This window comes from Aspergillus oryzae, mitochondrion (genome assembly GCF_000184455.2).
Source record: "Aspergillus oryzae RIB40 strain RIB 40 mitochondrion, complete genome".
NCBI lineage: Eukaryota > Fungi > Ascomycota > Eurotiomycetes > Eurotiales > Aspergillaceae > Aspergillus > Aspergillus oryzae.
The window spans coordinates 17,349-29,202 of record NC_008282.1 but is presented as its reverse complement, the minus strand read 5'-3'; the positions used below and the strand labels follow the sequence as shown (position 1 = coordinate 29,202).

The window sequence follows — 11,854 nt, the reverse complement described above, 5'->3', positions numbered from 1 at the left end:
GGATCAAAATATTAGAAGTATTCTGCTCTACCATTGAGCTAATAAGAATATAAGATATATATATATATATATCTAACAGATATCATATAATTTTAAAGCTTAGCTTTTTATCTTATATAAATTATTATACTAGAAATTAATAATTTTTTAATTTACATTATAAATTAAAGAAGAAACTGAATAGTGTAAACCATCTAATATAGGAGCTGGATATATTCCAAATAATACTGTTAGTATTACAAATACTAATAACATTATAAATTCTCTTCTAGTTACATCACCTATATTCTCTACAAAATAAAGAGAGTAAGAACCTCCAAATACTATTCTATTATACATAAATATTGTATAAGCAGCAGAGAATACTATAGAAGTACTAGCTAAAACACCTAAAATAGGCATTCTTTCAAATACTCCATATAATGACATGAATTCACCTAAGAAATTTAAAGTTAAAGGAGTTCCACTATTTCCTAAAGCTAATATGAAGAATAATACAGAGAAAATAGGCATAACTTGAGCCATACCTCTGTAATATGTAATCAATCTAGTAGATGATCTGTCATATAAAATTCCTCCTGCACAAATAAATAATCCTGATGAAACAAAACCGTGAGCTAATCCTAAAACTATTGAACCCTCAATACCTTGTATTGTATTACTAAATGCACCTATTAAGTAAACAGCTGCATGAGATACTGATGAATAAGCAATTAATTCTTTAATATCTATTGTTCTTAATGTACTAAAACTAGCATATAATATTGTTATTACACCTATTACGTATATTACGTAAGTATAATTTATAGAAGCTTTAGGTAATAAAGGTAACATTAATCTAAATATACCATATAAACTTAATTTTAAAACTATACCAGCTAAAATTATACTTCCTGATAATGGTGATTCAACGTGAGCTTTTAATAATCAAGTATTTAAAAAAATTACTGGTGTTTTTACAGCAAAAGCTATAAATATTCCATAAAATAAAAATAATTGAGTTATATAGTTAAAGTTTGCTTTTGATAGAGCATCAAAATCTGTTGTTCCCATTATAGAAGACATACCTATTATTGATAATAACATAAATAATGATCCTAATAAAGTATATAAGAATAAATAAAAACTAGCTCTTACTTTATTACTTGAACCAAATAATCCTATTAATAAAAATAAAGGTGGTAAAATACTTTCAAAGAATATATAAAATAATAATACATCTAAAACTAAAAAGACTGCTAGTAATAATGATTCTAATAATAACATTATTACTACAAATGATAATACATTTTGAGATTTTATTGAATTTCAATTTGATAATATTGCTATAGGCATTATTATAGTTGTTAATAATACAAAGTATATTGATAAACCATCAACACCTAAATATATATCAAAATAACTTATTTGATAATGCTCTTCAATAAATTGAAATTGTTTACTACTAAAATCAAATAGTATAAACATAACTAATGATACAATTAAGTTAACTATTGAAGTAGTTAAGGCAATAGATTTTATTCTTATATTATTTATAAGTGATAAACCATAATTTGCCTCTACTGTTACTAAACCTACTCCTATTAAAGGTATTAATAATAATAATAAAGACATATCTACTTAAAAAAATTTTTTTTTTTATTTACTACTAATAAAATACTACATAATATTTTATATATTACACTTTATGTATGCCATAAAGTTAATTAATTTAACATTAAATTACCAAAAAGTTAATAGCTTTTAACTTTAAAGTAAACAACTAATGTAACTCTATATAGAACAATACTTAATATTAAGGATTTAATATATCTTTCATTCTAATTTTATTAGATTCTGGCCTTGGTGAATTAACCATATCTGATATATTAATTCTTCTTGGTTGTTTAGGTGTATTAAGCATGTCTGATATATTAATTCTATTATGTTCCGTATTTGCTGAGTTTTTTGTAGTGTTAAGTATATCAGTTATATTAACATTAGTTGCAGGATTAATTGTAGAAGTTACTACAGGATTATTTGTAGAAGTTACTACAGGATTATTTGTAGTAATAGTTACAGTATTACCACCACTTCTTGTATTATATTGTGTATAAGGATTATTATATATATTATTACCACTTATTGCACTATTTTGTGTATAAGGATTATTATTATTGTATATAGAATTATCACTTATTGCACTATTTTGTGTATAAGGATTATTTTGTGTATAAGGATTATTTTGTGTATAAAGATTATTATATGTATAATTATCACTTATTGTATTATTTTGTACATTAGGATTATTATGATTATTTTGTAAATAAGGATTATTATTATAATCATTCAAGTAAGGATTATTATACGAATAATTCATAGGTGGATTTTGCATTGAATAATCCAAATATGTTTGAGATTGAGAGTTATAAGGTATAACATCATTCTCTTGTAATGTATAAGAGAATCGTGAATCATGTGTAGGATAATTTTGGTTCTCTATAAATCCTTGTGGTTGAGATATATTTTCATTATGTGACACAAGAGGATTTTGATCTGTCTCCTGTGCATAATGTGGAACAGGAGGATTTTGTTCTATCTGAGGTAGATTACCTTCAATATATCCTTCTCGTATTCTATTACCTTCTGCAATCATAGTTTCTAAATCTTTAGCAGAACGTCCTTCTAAATTTAAATCAAAACTACTATTGTATCTATTACGCATATTAGCTGCGTCACGTTTTTCTCGTAGTTTTTTCCTTCTTTCATATTCATCTAAAGTCATAACACGCTTTGCTCTATTATTAAACTTATATCTTTCCACTTTTTCATCATAAGCCTCTGGATTTTCTTCATGTAATAATACATCCCTCTCATCTCTTCTTCTTTTAGCTTCACGATTTTCTTCATAAGTTTTTCTTTTATATTTAGATATATTCTTAGTTTTATAAAAAGTTTTATCATTACCTCCTGGAGGTCTTGATGGACCTCCTGAAGGTTGATCACCAGATGGACCATTTGGACCACTTGGTGTTCCTCCTTCACTACCAGGTGGACCACCCGGATTGGGTGGTCCAGTGTTAGGTGTAGGATTTGATCCGTTTATTTTTACTCTTATATAATCATTAATATAGATAAGTGATGATCTTATTATTAATAAAGAAAAAACTATTAATATTAGAGACATTATTAAAAGTAATAGATAAATAATAGGTTTATTATTTATATTTTTATTTATAAAATTTATATATATAAATAACATTGTAGAAAGATATAGTAAAGTTAAACCTAAAATTAAACCAGCTATAGCTATAAAAAATAAAGATTTATAGCTATAACTAAAGTATATTAATATTATATTAATTGTTATTATATTTTTATAATGATCTTTTAAAATTTTATAAAAAACTTTATTATATACTTGTTCAATTGAATTGTTATTATCAATAATAAATGAAATAACATTTACTATATAGGATTTAATCAAGGATGATATATAAGATTTTATTTTTGAATAAATTAATCATGATAAAAAAATATCAATAGAGGAGAATTTAAATAAATTATAAAGAAATAAAGCTAAACTTAGAAATTGTATGATTTCTATTAGAATTGAACCTATAAATAGTAATCTTTTTAACTGTGAAAAAAAGATATTTAATTTAATTTTAGTATTATTGTCTAAACAATTAAATAAAACATCCAAATATATTTTATATAAATTAGTTAAAGAAGAATAAAAACCTTTTAGTTTTTTACTATTTGATATAATTAAAGAAAAAAAATTTATTGTTTTCATTATCATTGCCATTGTCATAGTTTTTTTTTATTATAATAAAGATATATTTATAGGAATAATACCTAATCCATATACAATACAAGGCATTAGAACAACATAAGCTATTACGATTGGTAATAAAACAGTTCAACAAACTGACATTAATTGATCAAAACGTATTCTAGGGAAAGAAGCTCTAACTCAAATGAATACAAATATTAAAAAAGCTGTTTTTAAAGCTAAATTTAAAGGAGAAGAAGAAATATGTACAAATATATCATATAAAATAGTATTATTTACATCAAAAAATAAATTTAAAACATTTAAAATTAAATCTAAAGGAATAATACTTAAATAACCTCCTAAAAATAAAATACTATTTAAAACACAAATTAATACAATACTAGCATATTCAGCTAAGAAGAAGAATACAAAAATACTAGCAGAGTGTTCTGTCATGAAACCACTAACAAGTTCTGATTCTGCTTCAGCTAAATCAAAAGGAGCTCTATTAGTTTCTGCTATAGAACCTATAAAGAATACTAAAAATAAAGGAAATAATGGAAATAAGAAATTTACTGCTCTTTGTGATTCTACTATAGTAATAACATTTAAACTACCTGTTAATAATAAAACTAATAATATAACAGAACTTAATATTAATTCATAACTAATTAATTGAGCTGTACTTCTTAATGATCCTAAGAATGCATATTTAGAATTAGCAGATCAACCTGCTAATAATATTCCATATGTAGCTAAAGAACTAACTGCTAACATATATAATAAACCTAAACTATAGTCAGATATAAATAAACCTGAACCAAAAGGAACTGTTAAATAACCTAATAAAGAGAAAATTAAAGTTATAATAGGTCCAAGGAAGAATAAAATTATATTAGCTTGTGTTGGTGCTACATATTCTTTTAATAATAATTTTAAAGCATCAGCAAATGCTTGTAATAAACCATAATAACCTACTACGTTAGGACCCAATCTTCTTTGCATACTAGCCATGGTTTTTCTTTCCGCTATTGTTACAAAAGCAACAGATAATAAAGCAGGAACTATTACTAATAATCCTTCAAGTACGGATATTAAATATATCATATGTTATTTTTTTTTTACTTACATAAAGAAAAATATATAAATATATTAAAGAAATATTAAATAACGTGCAGTATTGTTAATTATATTTATATATTTTTATATCTATGTGTAATTTAAAAGTAAAATATCTTTATTATATATTACCTACTATTTTTGTTATTTTAATAATAATAATATTACATTAAATATTATTGTATTTAACATCTAAACAATAATTATAGATAATTAATTAATTTATTTAATATAAGAATTATCTATATTGCATAATACAAATTTAAATTATAAAATCTTATAATTTTCACCTATTTCATATATTATTATTAATTTAATTAATAATTTATATACAAAGGAGCCCGGGGAACTCGAATCCCTTTATTTCGATTTGCAATCGAAACGCAGAACCCTCTGCTCAAGCTCCTTATATAATTTTTAGTAATAAAAAATATATAAATTATAATAACTTTTTATTTTTTAGTAGCTAATTCTACTAAACTATTTTCGATTAAACTAACTACAGGTACTATTACAAAGAAATATGCAAAGTATAAAACTGTAGAAATTTGTCCAAATTCAATAAATGGAGTTTCAACGTGTTTTGCACCTATTTGCATTAATACTAAGAAATTAGCTACAAATATGTAGAATGCTACTTTACTTAAAGGTCTGAATTGTACTCCTCTTAATTTAGATAAATCAGTTATAGGCATAACCATTAATGCTAATATTGCAGCAAACATAGCAATAACACCTAATAATTTGTTAGGTATAGATCTTAAAATTGCATAGAAAGGTAATAAGTATCATTCTGGAACGATAGCAGGTGGAGTTTGCATTGGATTAGCCATAACATAATTTTCACTATCTCCTAAAGCATTAGGCATAAAGAAAACAAATATAGATAATACTATAAAGAAAATAAAGATAGTAACTAAATCTTTAAATATGAAATATGGAGCAAAAGGTAATCTATCATAATTACCAGATATACCTAAAGGATTACCAGATCCTACAGTATCGTGCATAGCGATTAAATGCATTAAAGCTAATGCAGCTAATACAAAAGGTAATAAGAAATGTAATGCAAAGAATCTATTTAATGTTGCATTATTTACAGAGAAACCTCCTCAAATAAATTCAACTATGTCTTGACCTATTCAAGGTATAGCACTCATAAGGTTAGTAATAACTGTAGCTCCTCATAAACTCATTTGACCATAAGGCAATACATATCCTAAGAAGGCTGTAGCCATCATAACTATAAGGATAACTGTACCAATAGCTCATGTTAAAGTTCTAGGTGATTTATATGATCCATAATATAAACCTCTTCCTATGTGTAAATACACTAAAAAGAAGAAAGCTGAAGCTGTATTAGCGTGTAAATAACGTACTAATCAACCATTGTTTACATCTCTCATAATGTGTTCAACAGAATTAAATGCTTCTAATACACTAGGTGTATAGTGCATAGCTAATGTAACACCTGTTACTATTTGTATTACTAAACATAAAGCTAATAAAGATCCAAAATTTCATAAATAACTTATATTAGCTGGTTGTGGTGAATCTATTAAATATCCATTTAATAATTTTAATAAGGGATGACTTTTTAAAATTCTCATTTATAAATAAAATATAAGTGTTTTTTAATTCGCATAATTATTATATAAAAAAATTCATTTATCAAATTAATCAAATTATTATATATATAAATATATAATAACTTATATAAAGTAAAAAAAAAATAAAATTTAATTTCTTATTTTTTAGTATCCTCGCCCTTAAGGGCGAAGTTTTTAATATTTAATTTATATACTACTTGGCACAAATAATATAATAGATAAAATATTAGTCATATGTAATCATTCGTTAGGCATAAACATGAATAAAAGAATAATTAATGTTAATATAGAGATAGTTATACTTAAAGAACTAGATAAAGCAAATTTTGAATCAAAGTATATTTTATTTACAATTTTATCTTTTTGTAAGATAAGTGCTGGTATTTTAAGATCTTTTAATTTATTAAAGTATGTATATGAATGTCCATCAAAGAACATTGTTTTAACAATATATAAGTAATAAACTGCACTAATAACACTAGTTAAAACTCCTATAAGTGTTATAAAAATAAATCCTTCTTGTAAGGCAGCAGAGAACACCATCAATTTAGCGAAGAATCCCATTAAAGGTGGAATACCTGCAAATGAGAATAAAGTTATAGTTAAACTTAAAGCTAACATACTATTTATATGGAAATAACCTTTAAGCTGACTTATTAATTGGATAGGTGAATTATTTTTATCTATTAAATTGTTATGGTTTATATTTTTATCGTTATAAGCATATAAACTATAACCTATAGCTACTAATAAAATAAAGGCATTTAAATTAGATAAACTATATTGTATTAAATAGAAAATAAAAGATTGTATTGATTCAACACTATTTATAGTTAATGCTAATAACATAAAACCTAAATGAGAAATTGTACTATAAGCAAATAATCTTTTAATTCTAAACTGAGTTAAACCTAAAATAGTTCCTATTAATAATGATAATAAAGAACTAACTAATAAACTTGTAGTTCAAGAATAGCTAGTTGTTATATATATACTATTAGTATAATGAACTAATTGTAATAACAGAGTTAATATTGATATTTTTGCTATTATAGCAACAAAAGTTGTTACTATTGTAGGTATACCATCATAAACATCAGGAGATCAGAAGTGGAATGGTGCAGCTGATATTTTAAATAAAAATCCTACAGATATTAATAATAAACAATATGGTATATATGTTGTTATTTCTTGATCATTTACTATTCCAGCTAAATTATTTATAACATAAAAACTATCTAAATATGTAACACCTAAATTTGCATAAATTAATGCAATACCTAATAAAATAAAACAAGAAGATAATCCACCTAGTAAAAAATAAGTTAAACTAGCTGAAGTAGAAGATTCAGAATTTCTATACATAGCACATAATAGATATAATCCATAACTTTGTAATTCTATAGATAAGAAAATAGAAACTAAATCACTACTTGATATTAATAATACACTTCCTGTTATTATAAAAAATAACATTAATGTATATTCTAATATTGTATATTGTTCTCCTTTTTTTAATATAATATTAGATACAGTTAAATTTTTAACAAATTGTAATTTTGTAAATAATAATTTACTGAAACTCATATATTCACTAGATATAAGTTTTCTTGGGTAAAAACCTGTCATATTCAATATCAATAAACTGATTATAAATATTAATATATGAAATACTTGTGTTATAGAAGATGTGTAAAATAACCCACTAAATAACCCAATTCCATTATCTAAATATGTTATAAATAAATTATTATAAGATAAATAGATACAATAAAATAATGCTATTATACCAATTCTACTATATAGAATAGCAGTATCACGTCTAAAAGACAAAGCATTAGATAATAATAAACAGAATATTGAGGATAAAAGCATATCATATTCTTAAATAAATTTAAATTAAACAAAATATATGTATATATTACTTCGTTTCTTTAAGCGAAGTATTATTACTATTTAATAAAGCAAATAATGTAAAAATAACTAATATTAATAAGTTATTATCATTATAAGAGAAATATAAAAGAGTAATATAGAATATTAATCCTATTAAAATGTATAGAGCGTAAGTAGTTACAATACCTGTACTTAATTTACCTATACTATTACTTAAAGCTAATAATCCTTTTTCTAAACCATAAGGTCCTATTAATTCTACAGTACCTTTATCTAAACTCTTAGATGTTTGACCACCTAATTTAAGAACACCTTCTACAATATATTTATTATAGAATAATTCTATATAGAATCTTTGATTAAAGAAACTAAAGATATTATAACCTAATCTAGAGAATTTAAAATTAATTAATAATTTAGGTAAGAATTCTGATAATAATACAGAAATTACACTTAATGATACAGTAAATACAAAAGGTAATAATTTAAAGAATGTAGGTACAGCAAATTCAGTATCTAACATAATTTCATGACTAGGATGAATAAATAAACTATTATCTGTAAAGAAACCAGTACCTAATCCTATAAAAATATCTTTAGTTAAGTATCCAAAGAATATTGAAAAAATAGCTAAAATAATTAATGGTATAGTCAGGAACAAGTCACCTTCATGAGCATGTTTATAGCTAACTAAAGGACCATTAGGATTAGCTAAGAATGTTAGATATAAGACTTTAGCTGAATAAAGTGTAGTAAACATAGCACCTATTGTTGCTACAAAGTAAACTATAGTACTTGATAGGTAATATTGTCCATATGCAGACTCAAGTATAAAATCTTTAGAATAGAATCCTGTCATAAAAGGCACAGCTACTAAACTTAATGAAGCTATTAACATAACTGAATATGTTAAAGGTAAGAATTCTCTTAAACCTCCATATCTTCTAAAATCTTGATTATCTGCTACAGCGTGTATAACTGAACCAGCACCTAAGAATAATAATGCTTTATAGAAAGCATGATTAACTAAATGGAATAAAGCTAAGTTATAACTTGATAAACCAACAGCTATTACCATCATACCTAATTGACTCATAGTTGAATAAGCAATAACTTTTTTAATATCTTGTTGGAATAAACCAATTAAAGAACTAAATACTGTAGTTATAGCACCTAATCATAAACAAAGTACTAATACAGTTGAACTATACTCAATTAAAGGTGATGATCTCATTAATAAGTATACTCCTGCTGTAACCATAGTAGCTGCGTGAATTAAAGCAGATACAGGTGTAGGACCTTCCATAGCTTGAGGTAATCAAATATGTAAACCAACTTGTGAACTTTTAGCTGTAGCACCTATTAATAAACAAATTCCAATAATTGTAATTATTGTTTCATTGTAATATGGAGCTAATGCAAATACTGTACCATAATCTATATTACCAAAAGATCATAATATAGCAAACATACCTACAGTTAATAAAGTATCACCTACTCTATTAGTTAATATTGCAGATAAAGAACTTTGGTTTGCTGCTATTCTAGTAAATCAGAAATTTACTAATAAATATGAACAAACACCAACACCTTCTCAACCTACAAACATTATTAAAAAATTATTACCTGTTACAAGAATAATCATCATAAAAGTGAATAAACTTAAATAACTAAAGAATCTTTGATTATGAGGATCATGACTCATATAACTTATAGAATATACGTGTACTAAACTAGATACTATTAATACAGGTAATAACATAGAAACAGTTAATGAATCAAATCTGAAATTTCATAATACGTTTAGTGATTCTACATCAATTCATCTTGCTACATGTATTGTTACAGGTATATTATTAAAACCTACTTCAAAAAAAGCTAATATAGCTAAGAATGTTGTTGTTATAACTGAAGTACATGTTATTAAATGTGCTCCACTTACTCCAACTTTTCTACCAAAGAAACCTGAAACTATTGAACCTAATAAAGGTAAAATTATCAATGTTAAATACATTATTTATATTGTATTGATATACTTCCTCTTAATCTATAATATGCAACTAAAATTCCTAAACCTATTGCAGATTCTGCTCCTGCTATTGTTATAATATAAATAGCAAAAGTTTGTCCTAAAATATCATCAAAACTAAGTGAACTAATTAATATCAAGAATGTTATTGATAATAACATAATTTCTATAGAAATTAGCATTAGTATAATATTTTTTCTATTTAAAACGAAACCTAATATTCCTATAAGGAATAAAAATATTGAAAAATTCATTGTATAAAAATTTTTATTTTGATTTATCTATACTATATTATTATTTTTTGATAAACAATATATTACTATATTGTCAAAGACGTGTATAAGACTTGAACTTATATTTACGTGTCCGTAGCACGATATTCTACCATTAAATTAACACGCCTATATATAAATAAATATTTATATAAAACATTAAGTAAGATATTATATTTTATATCTTATTATTCTAAGTACTATATAATTATTAAACTAAAATATAACTATATTATAATTTAATCTAATTAACCTTCCATTTGATCTCTTAATCATAATAAGAAATCTTTAATAGATACAGATTGTATTGCAATAGGCATAGAGCTATGTAGTATACCACAAATTTCTGAACATTGTCCAAAGAATGTTCCAGGACGATTTACATAAACAGAAGCTTGATTTAATCTTCCTGGGTATGCATCAGCTTTTATACCTAAAGATGGACAAGCATAAGAATGTATAACATCTGCAGCTGAGATTACAAATCTAGTGTGAGTTAACTCTGGTATAATAACTCTGTTATCTACTTCTAACATTCTAAATTGACCATCTTCTAAGTCACTTTCTGGTACTATATATGAATCAAATTCAATAAACTCATTTTCTTCATTTGTAAAGTCAGGATATTGATAACTTCAATATCATTGATGACCTTCAGCATAAACTACTAATGAAGGATCCATAACCTCATCCATTAAATATAATAATTTGAATGAAGGGAATGCGATTAATATTAAAATAAACGCAGGTGTAATTGTTCAAATTAATTCTATTAATGTACCATGGTTTAAATATTTATGTGCTATAGGAGATTTTGTAGCTACAAAATTTCTTATAATTGTTATCATCATTCATGTAACTGTGAATAAGATAACAGCTAAATAAAACATAATATTATTATGTAATTCTTCTATTCCTTCCATTTGAGGTGAAGCGCTATCTTGGAAAAATAAACCTCAAGGAGTAGGAGCATCCAATAGTAAATGTCCTTTTAATATATCTAAAAGCATTTATATATATTTATAATATTCATTTATTTTTATAACTAGTCCAAATGAGCTAACCTTTTAATCATGTTAAATCATGTAAAAAATTATACTCCTTAGATTAATAATAATCTAAGTATTATTTGATTAAAATTATTTATAATCAAATAATTAAAATTATT

At 24.1% G+C, this 11,854-nt stretch overlaps 2 non-coding genes across 2 annotated transcripts; both read right to left on the bottom strand.

The window, feature by feature from the left end:
* Positions 1 to 1,695: 1,695 nt before the first annotated feature.
* Positions 1,696 to 1,777, bottom strand: AO090002t00025. The gene has a single exon. It is a non-coding gene; the product is annotated as a tRNA-Asn (tRNA).
* Positions 1,778 to 5,478: 3,701 nt separating this feature from the next.
* AO090002t00024 lies at positions 5,479 to 5,549 on the bottom strand. Its single transcript has one exon. It is a non-coding gene; the product is annotated as a tRNA-Cys (tRNA).
* Between the last annotated feature and the right edge of the window lie 6,305 nt (positions 5,550 to 11,854).